Consider the following 16774-nt stretch of genomic DNA (forward strand, 5'->3'; position numbering starts at 1 on the left):
ATTTACCATTCTCCCCATGATTGACAACCACACTACTCAAATTTTCGGAACTCCTAGATATATTGATCAATCTCATGATACGGTACATATGAGCAGTGTCGTGCACAGATAATTAATTAGGGTAGACAGTAGAGAAATGTAGTAAGGTAAGCTAGGTACTAGTAAGTAAGGTAGGGTAGGTTTGGTTGCGTTTTTATGTCACGTGGGTAAATTAAGATTGGCACTTCTTTTCTGCCCATATGACATGCACGTCTCTGCATATGAGTTCACAACAGCCATGTTAAATTAAGAAAAGCTTTTGTGCTGCACGTATTATTTTGTGCTGACACTTTGGTCATAACCCCTGTAAATACCCAGACTTCCTTATTCTTCTTCATCTATGTATATTGAGATATGCGAGTATATGAGACTGGCGCTTTGGCATAGTTGGGTTGACGCTCAACTACGAAACTGGCATCGCGGGTTCGAGTCCCGCCAGTTGTAAAATGAATTCAATTAATACTTATTTTTAATTGGCCTGGGAGTTTGTGATGTATTTTTTTCACATCTACCTTCCCTATCTTTACTATCCTACCTGCAAACAAGCTTCTAAAATAGAAGCTTTGCGGGTAAGTCCTATAAAAAATTTTAAAATGTAAAAATAACTCCTTAGTGGAGAAAATCTAGATTTGTGAAAAAGTATTTGGACATATTTAAAATGTTGTGAATATTATGTGTTTTTACTTGAAACGGCGACGTTCAGATATTACGAAGGAAACTATATTCTATTACGATTATAGAAACAACAAGTATGCTGAGACATAATGTCAAGTTGAATAAGCTGGCTTTAAATTTTTTTCACATAAGTAGGTTTTAAAAGTAAAATTATGAATTCAACAAAGTTGTTTTTCGACACACTCATATTAATTTTGTCTTTACATGCATAGTAAACAAATGTTCCTAATGTAGTTCGACATATTTTACACTTTCTTAACTACATCTTAGATGCACTTTTTTTCTTAATTGGTCTGCTTTATTGTAGATTAAATTAACCTGTTTCCATTTACATACAAAAAGAGTGTTACAAATAAACGATTGTTTCGGTATTCACGTGAGATGAATGACAGTTTTACCAGTTCTTTTATTATAATATGTCAATCCAACATTAACCAGTGTCGTGATCAATCAAGCACCGTTTTTTGAAATATAATTTCTTTTTCAAACCGGTATCAAACAGAGATTAGTGAAAGTGAAATAAAAAAATATCATTATTGTTCGTTTAGGGATGACAGAATTATGACGTAACAAACTAAATGGTCGTCATATAGATATTATATAGATTTTCTTTTTCAACACTGGTTTGAAAGTTGATTTATTTTTCATTCTAAGTTTGATGTACCAGCTTCAAATATTAATAAAAAATAATTACTTAAAACAATGAATACCAATTTCAGTAAAAAAATATATATACATGTCGTTATGTAAATTATAATTTATTTCATACAAAGGCTAACGGATTTATCGATTTTCATCGAAACCGAGAAACATTAACTTATTTTCAGTATTTTTATATTAGTATGAAAAGTATTCTTATTATACACAAAGATGTTTCAATTTCATTTATTTATTTATTTATAATATTCATATTTATATTTTATTTAAACATAAGATATGTATGTAATTTTGACCTACTTTTGTTGACTTGATCTGATATTTACAAAAACACGTCTCTTACTTGTAATTTATTACCCGATTTTATAATTAAATACATTGAAACAATTAAATGAATGACAATAAAAAAATTACCGAATCAATTTTCAACTTATACTTATTTTAATGATGTTATTAAATAATATAAATACACTAAAGGACACAGTGTACATAAAAGAGACCAATTTTAATGATCAGTCCATACGGTAATAATAAAGGATTTCAAAGATGTTGATGTTATTTAATAACTTGGAGACCAAAATTTCCCATTAAAAAGGACGCTGATTGATTTAATTGTTGCGATTTAAACATACTTTCAATCAAATAGGCGTTCTTTCAAAATTTCGGAAGATGTGGTACAAGCTTATAATAAAAGCTTGTGTATTTATCTCTGTAATTTTTTTACAAATAAATTTTCATTTATGAATTGTATTTTGATCAATCTTTATTTTGACATTCGATCTTCGTTTTATTTTCTAAAGTCACTTTTGTGTGGTACATCAACTGTAATATTATCAGAATTAATATAGATATATAGAACTTGACATTCTGACAGCTACAGCCACCCATATGAACGAGGTGTGTTACTCTTAATTTTTTTATTTCTTTTATTTTATTAATAGGATCTCTAAAGCTGCGTCAAATCTGTAACCACAGTTAAATACCTCTGAATAAAAAAATCGTAAGATGGCTAAAAATCCGATACATGTAAAGTAAAAATTATTCACACTACGTAGTTAAAACGTTTACTTCCAAATATAATCAATACATTGCTAATTGACAATTAAACTACTACTTGTTTTAAAAAATGTAGTAATGAAGATAAATTTTTAAAAGTTTAAAAATAAAACACTTGCAAAATACAAATTTTAAGTTTATTATTGCAAACACGACTATTCTCGATAATTAAATGTGTTTTTAACAACAGGTCAGAATACAAATAGTATTTATTTTCACCTGTTGATAAAAAAGATCTGTAGTTCTCGAAACTAGTCGTATTTACATTGATAAATTCAAATGTGGGCTTTACAATTATTTTATTTATATATTTATAATAAAAGTTTCTTTCATAGATCTTTTTTACAGTATTGATCACGCTCTTTGTGCACATTTTGTAAATAAAAAACTGGATTAAAAAATATTTATACTTCCGCTGTACTAGAAATATAACCCGTTTTTTGACTATTCAATTAGAATTGTAATCGTTACATTTTTTCATTTGCGTTTTTTTCCAGCTTAAATTATCGATGTCAAATGGTCAAATATCCAATATGCAACTAAACTTTTACACTGGTTGACGTATTAAACTTTAAATCATCGAATCTAAAGACAGAAGTTAACTCCTAAGTGGTCTTACAAAGGTGTTTTATTTGTATTATATTTATATTAAAAACATCTTATTCCAGAACGCTAATGCTCAAAACCCGGTCAGGGATCCAAAATGAGTTAATACTAAGAAATACTGAATACTTAATAATATAAGAGTTTCTGCTTAATAAAAAGCTTCTTTACATCTCACCAATAGATGTCTCTAGTTAAGTTCTAGTGATTCATGAACAAGGTTTCTAAATTGGTATATATATATATATAGAACTTCCAAGAATTTGAGTAGTGTGGTTGTCAATAATGGGTAGAATTGGTGAATCTTACACGTGTGTAAAGTGATCACTTAAACCAGCCTATGACGGTCGTAAGCCCCGTAAATGCCCAGACTTCCATATTCTTCTTCATCTTTGATGAGATGTCAAAAAATAATAAAAAATACTTAATCGAAAGATATTTATGTGAGTGATTAGTCACTTTTTCTCATTTGTTTCCTTTAAACATGCTTCTTACCTTACATTTTTATATGACTATTTACTACACCCGTTTATTGTTTTGTATTATGTCGGGTTGTGGTCCCGTGATTAGTGTCGAGGACTCTTGAGTCAGAGTTTCTCGGTTCGAACCCACTCTACCGCAATTCGATATCTATTTATAATAATGATTCGCTTAGGCTCACAGAAACAGTATCAAATTGAAGTATTTTTGTAAATCATAAAAACACAAATATTTCTCTTCTAAAAAAATACATTTTGTCCTGTGTAAGTGTAATTTATTTTTTTATATTTTTTTTACATTCTTATTTGTGTTCCAGTCTTGTTAACCTTTTTCTCATATCTTATAACGAGTAATGGAAATACCTTATCGGGAATATTTAAAATTTGACATAGCGCTCACTCCTTTCAAGAACGTCATAAATCAAATATCGTTATTTTTAAGTTGTGCATATTTTCGGAATGCCCAGAAAATGTACTATATCCCAGAAAAAAGGCATATTTTTAACTTAATATTTACCCGCTACAGGGCAGAAAGTGTTGTTTTTACATTTTGAAGAAAAGGTATTGTTTAATTACTTTTTTAAAAACCCTAAATATTTTTCAAATGGAGAAAAAACCTTCAGGTTTTACCTGAAAAGATCTGTTGCATAGTAAAAAGTTCAGTAAGTGGCCTTATATTTATTTTTAATACATTGTATTATATTTTTAAACATGAAAAACGTTCTCCTGAAAAATCATGTTTTTTATTTATGACGTTTTTGAAAGGAGTGAGCGATATGTTTGTAATATGATTTAAAATGAATAAATAAACAAAATGAAGTGAATCCATAATGTACGTACCTACACCGATTTCTTTATCAAAGAGTAAACGATTCTCTGGCATTCGTATTTCGGCCAACAATTTAATATAATCTGACACCTGACTAGACGTAGCTACGTTCTACTCGTTCTTTCTGACCTACGCGTAGGTCAGAAAGAACCAGATTACGTCTGTTTAAAGTCTTCACGCGCAGCAAATGCCTTAGTATATCCGTATATCATATTTCCATATCAGAATATTCAAACATCTTTTCACTGACGAAATCGATAACTTTCTCTAGTTTACGAATATGTTCGATGAACCACTGATCCATTTAAGCAGAACCCATCCGCTAATTAGCGTTAAAAGTATAGTACTTGTTAATGATGCTCGTTAATTAATTTAGCTCAATTACTTAACACTTTTTTTTTGTCTGTTGTAGGACAGATGTTGTTAAGAAAGCAACGATTTGAAATTTCATAAAATAATTATTGTATGCGTTTTGGTTACGATTACCAAGCATTTTTTTACTTGAAAGTTTATCATGACTGCGCAAAATCCCATTATTATTTTCAAAACATATTTTTTAGAGATGTTATACCATGTAAAATTAAGAGATATTAATAACCGGAGGGTACCGAGTAGTTTACCCGTGGAATCAAGTTAGACAAGCGTTTTAATTTCGGTGTAGAATGAATAAGAAATATTCAACCTTTTGAGTGTGTCCAAATACTTTAAAATCTGGATTATCTCCAATTATAGGAGTTGTTCTTCATCTATGTTAAGATGTCAAAACATAAAATGAAAAAAAAGCTCCTTTAAGTGGAGATAATCCAGATTTGTGCACAAGTATTTGGACACATTCAATATGTTGTAAATAAACTATCTGGTCAAATTATAAGCTAATATAATAAAATGAAATGGATATTTTCTGTCGTTTCTTATGTATGTGATTTAAGTCCATGATTTGGACCTCACAAACAAATAATAAATAAAAAAATGCTCAATTAAAAAGCTTCTACATCTCACTAATAGATGTCTCAAGTGAAAATTCTAATGATTCAAACACAATGTTTCGAAATTGAATCATATTTATAAATATATAGAACTTTCAAGAATTTGAGTAGTGTGGTTGTCAATCATGGGTAGAATCGGTGAATGTAATACGTATGTAAAGTGATCCTATGACGGTGTGAAGTGAGCCTATGACGGTCATAAGCCCCGTAAATGCCCAGACTTCCATATTTTTCTTCATCTATGTTGAGATATCAAGAAATATTATTTATTGATATATTGATAGGGACGACAGAATAATAGTGATAGGAATAGAAGAGCTAGGGTATTTCTACTTATGAATGTTGAATGGAATATTAATGCCAGGGTCTTACGACCTGTTGATGTTGATAGGAGTATAAAAGCCAGGTCTTACAACCTGTGGATGGCTGATTAAATTGAGGAATATGTATATTATGGGTTCAGGTGGTAGAAGATGAATAGTAAAAGATTGCTAGATCTTTAACATTAATTTTATATTATATGTATTTAAATAACTAGGAGCTCTAAGTAAGTGACCGCTTGTAATCAGAGACTATTCTAGAATGACCCTTGCCAGACCACGCGGGTGTTCACACGCTTGCGGGATGATGTTTTAACCACTATGTCCTCAACATAAGAACTGAGAACTCTTTATCACTCCTTGGTGCGAAGTAGACTCGAGAGTGGCTCGATGATTTGGGGGCCACACGAGCTTAAGTACTCCCTTATGGTAGAGAAAGTCCAAAAGAAGTTTTTGAGGTATTTCTACATGAGAGAGTACGGCTATTATCCTTGGCTCTACCCGACCCAGTTTCTCCAGGGTATGCTTGGCTACAATAGTTTAAAGACTAGAAGGAATGTGTATTTGATTACGCATTGTTATCGATTGTTGCGCGGTATGATCGATAATCCTGAAATTATCCGGAGCATTGGTCTGTATGTTCCCGATAGTTACCTAAGACAGCGTCGACAAAGATTGTTTCACATTTCTATACACAGGACCAACCTGCCGATGGTTATGCCTGTAGGAAGAGCTACCGCTATGTTGAACAATATCACATTGGATATTGATCTGTTCCATGTGTCCGAAGGAGTTTTCCGAAGCGGGATTGTTCTACACCTTTAAGTCTTCTTGCTTACTTTTAATATATACACCTTGAATATTGTTTGTTATGTATATATATATTTTTTTTTGAATAAATTGAAATTGAAAAACATACCCACATTTCTTAAGTATACTCGAACAATTTATAACATGCACCATTTTACCCACGATTGAAAACAATATTACTAAAAATATGAGAGTTGTAATGATTTCTGTAAATATATTCGATAGGATCATTTCACTTTTTCACATACTTATATGTAAATTAAGGTGCTGTCATCGAGTGCTCATAAATTTGTTTTAACGTTCTTTTCTCACTCATTCGTTCCACACGTCCAAACCATTTCAATACGCCTTTTTAGATTTTATCGATAGTGTTTATCTCAAACTTGCATTATTTCCTTTTTTTTCTTTTCGAACATCTATCAAAATCGTTTTGCCGCACATTCATATGAGTGATCGCATTTCGACTGCATTCAATCTATTTTCATATTTTTTTTGCAAACTCCATACTTCACTGTCATACATCAGTATGAAATGGATAATATTACTAGGAAAAATTACGATGAACAATAATTTTTATTAAGAAATGTTTAGGACGAAACTAGGTTTTTTTTTCAAATAAACATGTTTTATGGTGAGTAAGAAAAGATATGAAAGCAATTTTTATTAAAAACTAGGTACCTATTTTTTATAGCGAACGAATACAAATAATAAAAAAAACGTTAATGAGTAACATGTTTGATAAATTGTTTCAGTAGAGAAGACGTATAATGACATGTGAGAAAGATGAATCGATTAATTTTAATCATGTTTCGATAAAAGGAAAGATAATTTAGCAATTTGCTTGACAAAACTATTTTACTTTCAAGAGACATGCAAGCAGTGAGTTATCATAAAATACATCCAAGAACTTGAAAGATGAAAAATATTTAGAAAAAAAGGACGATACTAATACATTATTGAATACGAAAAAAATCAAAATGAATTACTGTATTTTATCGAGAATAAACGAAGCATTCTTAACACAGTAATCAATTATTTCAATAAAAACTTAATTCACAATAACAAAGACAAATTGGAAATTCAATGTGCAAATAAAATTTATGGCTAAATTAATAAAATAAAACGTAAAGGGATTTATTACATTTGGCGTGAACTAATAGTATGCAATAAATATCGCAACATTTATAATAAAATATGAACTATTTTTTTGCAGGTGTCTTTATACAACGAGGAATAAAAAGACAAATCGTACTGTGTATAGTAAAAAATATTTAAAAAAAAATTCTATAACGAATTTAATGAATATTTTTTGGTAAATCTTTTAACCTACTTTTGTCCACCTGGTAAGTAGCAGTGTGTAGCCAATAGTTTGTAGTAATTTATACTTTCGGAGGGTAATATTGAGCAATCGGAATATCAATATAGAGTTGCGATGCACATCTAATCGCTTTTTAAATTTGCATAAATGAGACTATTTGCGTTATTGTCTTCAATTGCTCCCCCTTATAATATTAGTATGTAGTATGAAGTATTATTTATAGAGGTGGAATGATTGATAAAGATACAGACAAAAATGAATGCCGGAAGAAGAGTGAATGATGCATTGAAATAAATTAGAACAAATACAAGCCTATCACCAAAAGGTAAACTGGTAGTACACAACGGAGTAACCCTTATGTATGGAAGTGAAGTATGGAGTTGGTAAAGTAACGATAACAGCAGACTAAAAGCAGCCGAAATGCCATCTCTTAAGACGAATTTGCAACACTACGAATAATGGCAGATGTTCGAATGGTGAAATAAGGAGATAATGCAAGGCAAGAACAGCATTTTCGATAAAATTAGGAAAGGTTTGTTGAGATTATTTGGGCATGTGGAACGAATGAGTGAGGACAAGACAATAAAACAAATTTATATATCAAAAGTACTCGGAAATAAGAGCATAGGAAGATAAAGTAAAGCTAAACATGATCGAGAATTTAAAAAAAAAACTTGAAAGTGGTCAGGTCATGTCGGAATAATCGGTGGATATGTAAATATGAAGGGGCGAAGATTGTTTGCAAAGGTAGAGTGGTGTGGCGTTCTATTCTCTCTGCCTTACTCCTGCGGGGATGTGGCGTGCTGGTTAGTTTTTTAGTTTAGTTTTTTTTAATCAAGTCAAACATTATAAATATCAGAACGTATTATAAGTGGTCTGCATAAATGTATTTGTAACAAAAATATACAGTTTGTTGTGTAAACATAATAGTCATAGTAGGAATTCACATTTAAAAACTAATCTTAAATAAAGTCATACAAAACATTTATGCGTTTTTAAATTTAAATTTTACTTGAAAAATATCATTATTTCTTCAAATCTATTGTGACACGTGTTTCGATGCATTCCGCATAGTTTACAAACATCGTTTGAACGCCATACGGTGTTTGAAAATGACACGGGATGCATCGAAACATGTGTTACAATAAGTTTGAAGAAATAGTGGTATTTACCAAGTAAAACATATATTAAAATAAGGTTTGATATTACCGCCTAACGACCGCCGAATTAATGAATGGAAAAAATTATGATCTATAATACTGACCGACGACAGTAATTTTTGAACCGCTTATGAGTATTTATCGCTCTTTATTAACCACTTTCATTAATAGTTCTAGACCACATTTAATTTATTTCTCATTAAATACACAATCTTAAAATGGCCACATAATTTTTCAATATGTTTTCTATATACGTACACAAATAAAAATGTAAATGCACTTTGTTCAATATTTCAAATATTCTTGAGTTGATCATCGATTGATTGAATTTTTTTAAACAATTCTGTATTAAAATAGGCGCATGTTTTGATCTATCTTTAAAAATAAAAAAAATAGATATACTTAATTTATTCAAAGTTATCTGAAATGCTTTTAAATGTTTACGCAACATTGCATTCACACATATGCGTGTTTTCAAATACCTACAACAGGTAAAAACATGGCAGCGCCATCTGTTAGACGCAAAAGCTACACCTCCAACACTATAAACTTTGTTTATTACGTTTACCGTATTTTTTGACTGATGTTAAAATCCATATTTTTTTTAAAAGAAAAATATTTTTCTTTTTATTATTTTACAAAAATACTTCAATTTCATACTATCTCTGTAAACCTAAGCGGCTCATTATTAGAAATAGGTATCAAATTATGGTAGAGTGGGTTCGAACCGAGAAACTATGAAGCTCCATGAATTTAAGCAGTGCGGTGGTCAATCATGGGTAGAATTAGTGAATGTTACACGTGTGTAAAGTGATCACTTAAATCAACCTATGACGATCGTGATCCTATAATTCCATATTCTTCTTCATCTTTTTTGAGATGTCAAAAAATTATATGAACAAATAAGTTAACAACTAATAATATTCGTTTACAGCATCAATACAGCTAGACTAGAGTAGGTATACCCGACAGTGACGTGAGTTGGGAGAAAGCCTTCAATGAGTAGCGATTATTATCATCACGTAAATGGAATTATTTGCACCGTGGTTTTCACTTTTATATTTTTCTTTGAAAAATCGGATGGAAACGGTAAACGTGAAACTGGTTTGATCGAACGTACGAGTAATTCACTCTCAAACAATATTTTCTAATAGTTTTTTTTTAAATCTACAATGATTTAGGTACATCATTAAAGTAAAATCAATTTGTGGTAGAAAAAGTGTTACTTTAAATGTAAATGTAATTTATCTTTATTATATATTTATGATATCTTACCTTATAACGTATATTAAACAAACACTAACAGATCAATAATTAATTTAAGAAAAATCTTTGACAAGACTACTTTTAAATTGATTAATATTAACACGACTTTATTTTGTACATTAAAAGCAATGTTAACTATGTGGTATGGTAATATAACACTCTCCTTATCATTCATCGTTCACTTTGTTTAAAGTGGTATTACACAAAGTGAGAATGATGAATGATAAGGAGACTATTATAATGGAAACTGCCTACCTGGATACCAATTTCAAATTAAATATTGTTTAAATATATCATAGATATTAATAATTAATTATTTTTTCTTTTCAGATAACGGATTAAAGATTGAGAACATTTCAAATCTTTCTTCAGGACTAATGATCAAAATACAAAGTAAGTACTTAAATTATGAAAACTTTACATGCTTCAAATATTTTATTATTTAAAAAAAAAAACTTTCATAAACTGTTTTCATAAAATACTGTTACTTGTGCAATATACAGGATGGCGCGAAACTGATCATTCTATGTTAAGATGTTATAATTTTTGCAAATGGCGTCGCACGTCAATCATATTTGATATTTGAAGACTAGATAGTTGAAGTAATGGTGCAAAATGAATCATTTAATTTTGGTTTTGAATAGCTTGTTACTAAATTATATAAAAATAGTTTTAATTGATGGAAATCTTTTATTATTAGATTAAAACCAATATTTTAACCTTTTCTACTTTTTTATTTGACCAGCGACCGGGTTTCGTCGTTACCGACATCATCAGTCTGATGATGTCGGTAACGACGAAACCCGGTCGCTGGTCAAATAAAAAAGTGGAAAAGCTAAAAATATTGGTTTTAATCTAATAATAAATTAAAAATGCAGTTCCATCACGAAGTATCTTTATTTGGACTTTATTATTTAATTTACCCTGTTAAGTGGAAAAGATGTTATCCATCATGTGGCTGCCATCAGTGTTTTATCAATTTTAATAATAAAAAAAACAATTTTTATCAATTTATCACACATATTTTTTTTTTTTTTTTATATATTGCAGTTGTCTAGTTCACAAACGTAAAATATGATTGACGTTGAGATGCCATTTGCAAAAATAATAACATCTTCCCATAGGGTGATTAATTTTGCGCCACACTACATACATTCCATGTGTCCGAAGGAGTTTTCCGAAGTGGGATTCTTCTACACCTTTAAGTCTTCTTGCTTACTTTTAATATATACGCCTTGAATATTGTTTGTTATGTATGTATTATTTTTTTAATGTATAATTTTTTATTGAAATCGAAATTGAAATACAGGTACACAGGTCACACTACATACATTCTATAGAATATCCTTGGTCCGGCAACTCGTTCTAGACATATCTACGATTGAAATATACATGATGTCCAAATTGACGGTCCAAAACTCCCGTAGGAATTATAATGGGAAACAAATTTTGCCAGCGTTAACATATCATTAGGTCGTTCTGCGTTACGACCACTCCCCATAGCACGTAACTTCGCGGTGCTAGGAAGAGTAGGATGTCATTGAACTCGGTCATCGTTATGATTTAGTTAGATAAAGTACCATTTTAAATTTTAACTCAAAACAAGATATGGTAACTTTATGTATAATGTACAGTATATCCAGTGCTTGAATATGGACGAAATATCGCGCAGATATACTTTTTGATTGATTTATTTTAATTTTCTGTATACTTTCATCAGTCTGCCTCCGTAGTGTAATGGTCAGCACGCTCGGCCACCATTATGGAGGTCTCGGGTTCGATTCCCAGGGGGGTTGAATAAATCTTAGCGATTTTTTCACTCTAATATTTATTCAATATTACCATGGACTGGTACCTGGAGTGGAGGGCTGATCACCTTTCCTTCGTGTGTTAACGATCAAGATAACACTTTGTTTATATAATGCAGTGCCCTAAGCACCATTAGGGTTAGGATAAGGGTTTGAATTGAATACTTTTATATGTGCCACATATAAAATTTAATGCCACATGCGATATTAAATATTACTCACAATTCTATAATATTTTTTTTTACTATAGAACATGAGAAATATATATCGTCAACTAAATTCGTTAAGTATCCATCCGGAATTCGTTTAGCGAAGAAAGCAAGAACTTAATTTCACGTTTTTTGTTCATGTAGATGAAAATAGATTCTCTGTGGATTAAAATGGCTAAATACATATTTATAATCAAAAAAACATTTTTGAGAAAATATGTTTTCTTACACCTTTAAACCGTTATCTGCATCCAATGGTGCATAGGGCACTGCATCGTATTGATGCAGTATGTTTTTTTATCGTTTTTTACGAGATGGCAAGGTGATTAATTTTTCGCTTCAAATACCAGTGCAGGGTAATATGAAATAAATATTTGTGCAAAATATCATTTTTTTTAGGCCCACGTGAGAATCGAACCCTGGGCCTCTAGTAACTCTTCCGTTTTGTAAGCGCTGATATTCATTTGAAGCACTGGCTCGGAAATATGTACTTCAAATGTGCGTTTATTATCAAAACAGAATTATTAAGTTATTGCGGTCATTAACCCTAAACATTTTTAGCAACGGATGTTTTTTAGAATGGGTGCATAATTTGTGTAAAGCATTCTGCATTATGCAGTCTATATGAGAACGCATTTTATATTCTATGAGATGGGAATATTGAAGTTTAAGCGTTTAAGTTTAAGCGAATATTTAAACCAACCAATAATAAATCGTTAGAGTCCTTACATTTTAAAATTCCCATGGTTCTTCTTCTTCCTTCTTATAGATCCTCGGATCTGTCTGTTCCGTTATCCGTCTCTTGTGACGTTGACTGCCAGCTATCACGTCATCGCTTTGGAGGTCTTTCAGATAGTCTTCTTCAACTCGACACTGGCTATAACACCCAAGATGGGTGAAAAGCCATTAAAAAGAAGAAGAAGAAGAAGGTGGTCTTCTTCCGTCTTGGTTATCTTGAAAAACAATTTAGCCCAGTCTATTTTCTTACATTCTATTGACATGGGCATTCCAGAATCGTATTTGCTATCTTCTCCATCTGACTTTATTTGATTTTTTCCGAATTTCCGTGTTCCTTATTCGGTCTCTTAACGTGTTTCCGGTTATGCACTTCAATGTTCTCATTTTTTAAGTTCTTAGAAGAGGTTTGGTTCTCGTTGTATTATTGATCTCTATCACATTTATGGCAATCGGTCTTACAAACGTGTTATATATTTTTACTTTGCTTTAAATTTTCATGTGTTCATTCTTCTACATTTTTTCTCGAGGCACCCCGATATTACAGGCGCTTTATTGACCCGTCTTAGTGTCTAATAATATAAATTGCTAGTGCTTACCCATCCTTATTATTCTAAATGTGATACGATTTAACTTTTAATTTCAATTCTAATTTATTCATTTTTAATTAACATAAACAATTACAAACTAAAATTCAAAGCGCATACATGAACAAAAATTTCGAAAGTAATCAAGAACACTCTTGTTAAAGATGTAGAAGAATCCCGCTTCAAAGTACTCCTTCATACACACGGAACAGATCAATATCCAGCGTGATATTGTTCAGTAAAGCGGAAGCTCTTCCTACAGGCATAACCATCGGCAGGTTGGTTCTGTATATAGGGATGTGAAACAATCTATGCCGACGCTGTCTTAGGTAACTGTCGGGAACAAACAGACCAATGTTCCGGATAATTTCAGGATTATCGATCATACCGCTCAACAATCGACAAAAATACGTAATCAAATACACTTTACAATAACTAAACTACTCTATTTACGAAAATCTGTATAGAGATATCAGTGAAAGAAACATTTTTTCTTCAATCTTTCTCATCATAATTAAATATGCAACCTGGTACATTTTTCATGACTTTATTCAATATTATGAAATGAAATGGAAATAAGAGTTTTTATTTATTTCGGTATTGTAATATACCAAATAGTTATTTCGCTTTCATCCGTTTGATTATAATATCAGTCTTATGGGGACTCTTTAAAAAAACGTAAAATTGTTCATTAGGTATTTTAATTATTAAGTACCCAATGAAAAGACGTTGACACCTTTCGCTTCTTCAACTTTCATTAACACATACAATATGTTATAAAAAAAAAAACAAGTTATTTTTTTGTCACAAGAATTAATGACACAAAACATTTTATTATTACTTATTCAAAACTTATGGGAAGTGATTCATAGTTTATTTCTAACCTTAGCTTAGCGGAGAAGTCAAATATAATGCATGTTTTGAAAGCCTTGTAAAAACAATAATAATTTTGTATGTATGTTTACATAACTAATTAGAAAAGGTGTCTTGAGATGGTTTTGGCATGTAAATCGAATGAGTTGAAGACTATGGGATAATTTAAACAAATTTATGGGTCGAATGTAGGTGGAAATAGGAACGAAGGAAGACCGAGGAAAACTTGGCATGAACAACTGTTACTTGAAAGTAGATTCGTTAAGAGTCAATATAATCGGCCGGTATGTATGAGGAGATGCATGAATGTGGAAAAGGGGAAGACTATTGCAAAGACGTGGTTTTGCCTATAAATTTACTATATAAGTTTCTATACTAGTTAAGTATATTTACAACTTTTAAAATTTGGGTTAAATGGTAGTCAATGAGAAGGCAAGCCCATAGGTATACCTACTGCTAAATGTAACATAGTGTATCAAGTGATCACTTACACCTGAAATGACTAATCGTAAGCCCTGTAAATGCACACACTCACAAATTCTTATTTTAATACACTTCTCCATATATGCTGAATTATAAATCAAATATTCATGGGCAAATTGTATTTTATTCTTACATTTTTGTTTTAAAGCTATGTGTCTGCTACAAATGAAAAACTTAGCTTCGATTATTATTTATTATACGGACAGTTCGGTTTGTTATAACAAGCCTAATTTATTTGACTCTATAAATCTAGATATAATTAATTGAATATTTGCGAACATTACGAAGCATTAATAACATTTTTTGTACAATATTCCTTCTGGCAACTTAAGGATTGAAAAATGGATCGCTCTCTTTGTTTTTTAATTCACAAACTGCTTTCACCAACATAACAGGTCCTCCAACCATTAATTATAAATTACTTAGTTAAAAGTTACATCGGTTAGGTATGGATAAAATAAAACGTGTTATATTTAAAACTAATATGTAACTAATGCAATCAATAAATCAATTTTGTTTTTATAGTTAGTCACTTGGTCAGTGTTTTGAAAAAAATATTTAAAAGCTTACTTTCTAAATATCTAAATGAAAGGATGGATTTAAAAACTCGAGAAAAAATTAATAAACTCACAAGTACTTAGTTACTCACCTTAACTTATTACATAATTATGGTGCAGTCTTTTACATTTAAGATTACATATCGTCGTTCGGCATGCAACACCACGTATGTGACAAAAAACAAAATATTCAGCAGAGCAAAAAAAGTTACTGACATATTCGCGGTGTTGCAGTACAGACAATATACGCGGTGCTACATTTTGCCCTTAAACATGAGGATTCATACAAAATTCGGATATTCTGAGTATACACAACCACGGAAAAAAGGATAACGAATCGAATAGCATTAAAAAGTTACTTTTGAAAAAAAATGTCGAATTCGCGGTATTGCATGCCGGACGACGATATGACAATGCATTTTCGGTTTTTTAATTATTTTTTCTTCATTTATTTGTTAAATATGTATGTACATACAATATATTCATTCATTTTTAAGTTCATAAACATAATGAACATTTTTTACAGAGACCCACTCAGCCAGCTTGTCGATGGAAGTCTTTTTACATACGTTTTGTTTTAAAGTTATTTTGACCTTATAATTATAATGTAACTATGTTTTAAAATCGTGATTTTAAAACAAAGTTACATTTCAATTATAAAATGGAAGATCACAAAGTTATTGCTTCAAATATAAATTATATTATTTTAACCTATTTGAGCATAATATGCATATACATATAAAACAAAAGAAAAAATGAAAAATGAAAAAATAAAACTTTATAATTTTTTTACAACATTTACCGTTGATCATTTAAGGTCAGATTATACTCCGATTATTCTGAATAATCAGAGGGTACGTATGAGGAGATGCATGAATGTTAAAGAGGTGAAGAATGTTTGCAAAAGACAGTGGTGTAGCGTTATATTTTCTCTGTCTACCCCTGCGGCGAAACGACGTGATGATTAGTTAGTTAGTTTTTTTATTTTATTTTATATATAAATACATTTAAAAAATATATATATATTTTTTTGGAGACCCGTTAAGCCACCTTATGTGTCTTGTGTGTGGAGTTCGTTTTACAACGTAATTATTTTTTTTTTTTTCATATACAATTTATTATTATCTATTTTAACAAATTATACCTATGAAAAGGAAAAGAAAACTGATTTCACAGTTTTTAAAATATTAACTCTTGATCATTTACCCATTCATTAATTTTGCTTTGGTCCATATTTTTGTTTGTTTACCTCCGCCGGAAACAAATTAAAAATGCTCAGAACTATGTATTGAAGTTCAACATTTTGAGTGTGTCCAAATACTTG

At 30.5% G+C, this 16774-nt stretch overlaps 1 protein-coding gene across 1 annotated transcript in view; it reads left to right on the top strand.

Annotated features, from left to right (window-relative positions):
• The window catches only part of LOC148301729 (uncharacterized), a 110832-nt gene that overhangs the window by 37411 nt on the left and 56647 nt on the right, over nt 1-16774 (top strand). The window contains exon 2 of the mRNA XM_088272812.1: nt 10529-10591. The gene's annotated coding sequence lies outside the window, so the exon portion shown is untranslated. The remainder of the gene's footprint in view (nt 1-10528; nt 10592-16774) is intronic.

This window comes from Brachycentrus maculatus, unplaced genomic scaffold, assembly GCF_059751285.1.
Source record: "Brachycentrus maculatus isolate JH-2025_06_01 unplaced genomic scaffold, ASM5975128v1 h1tg000527l, whole genome shotgun sequence".
NCBI lineage: Eukaryota > Metazoa > Arthropoda > Insecta > Trichoptera > Brachycentridae > Brachycentrus > Brachycentrus maculatus.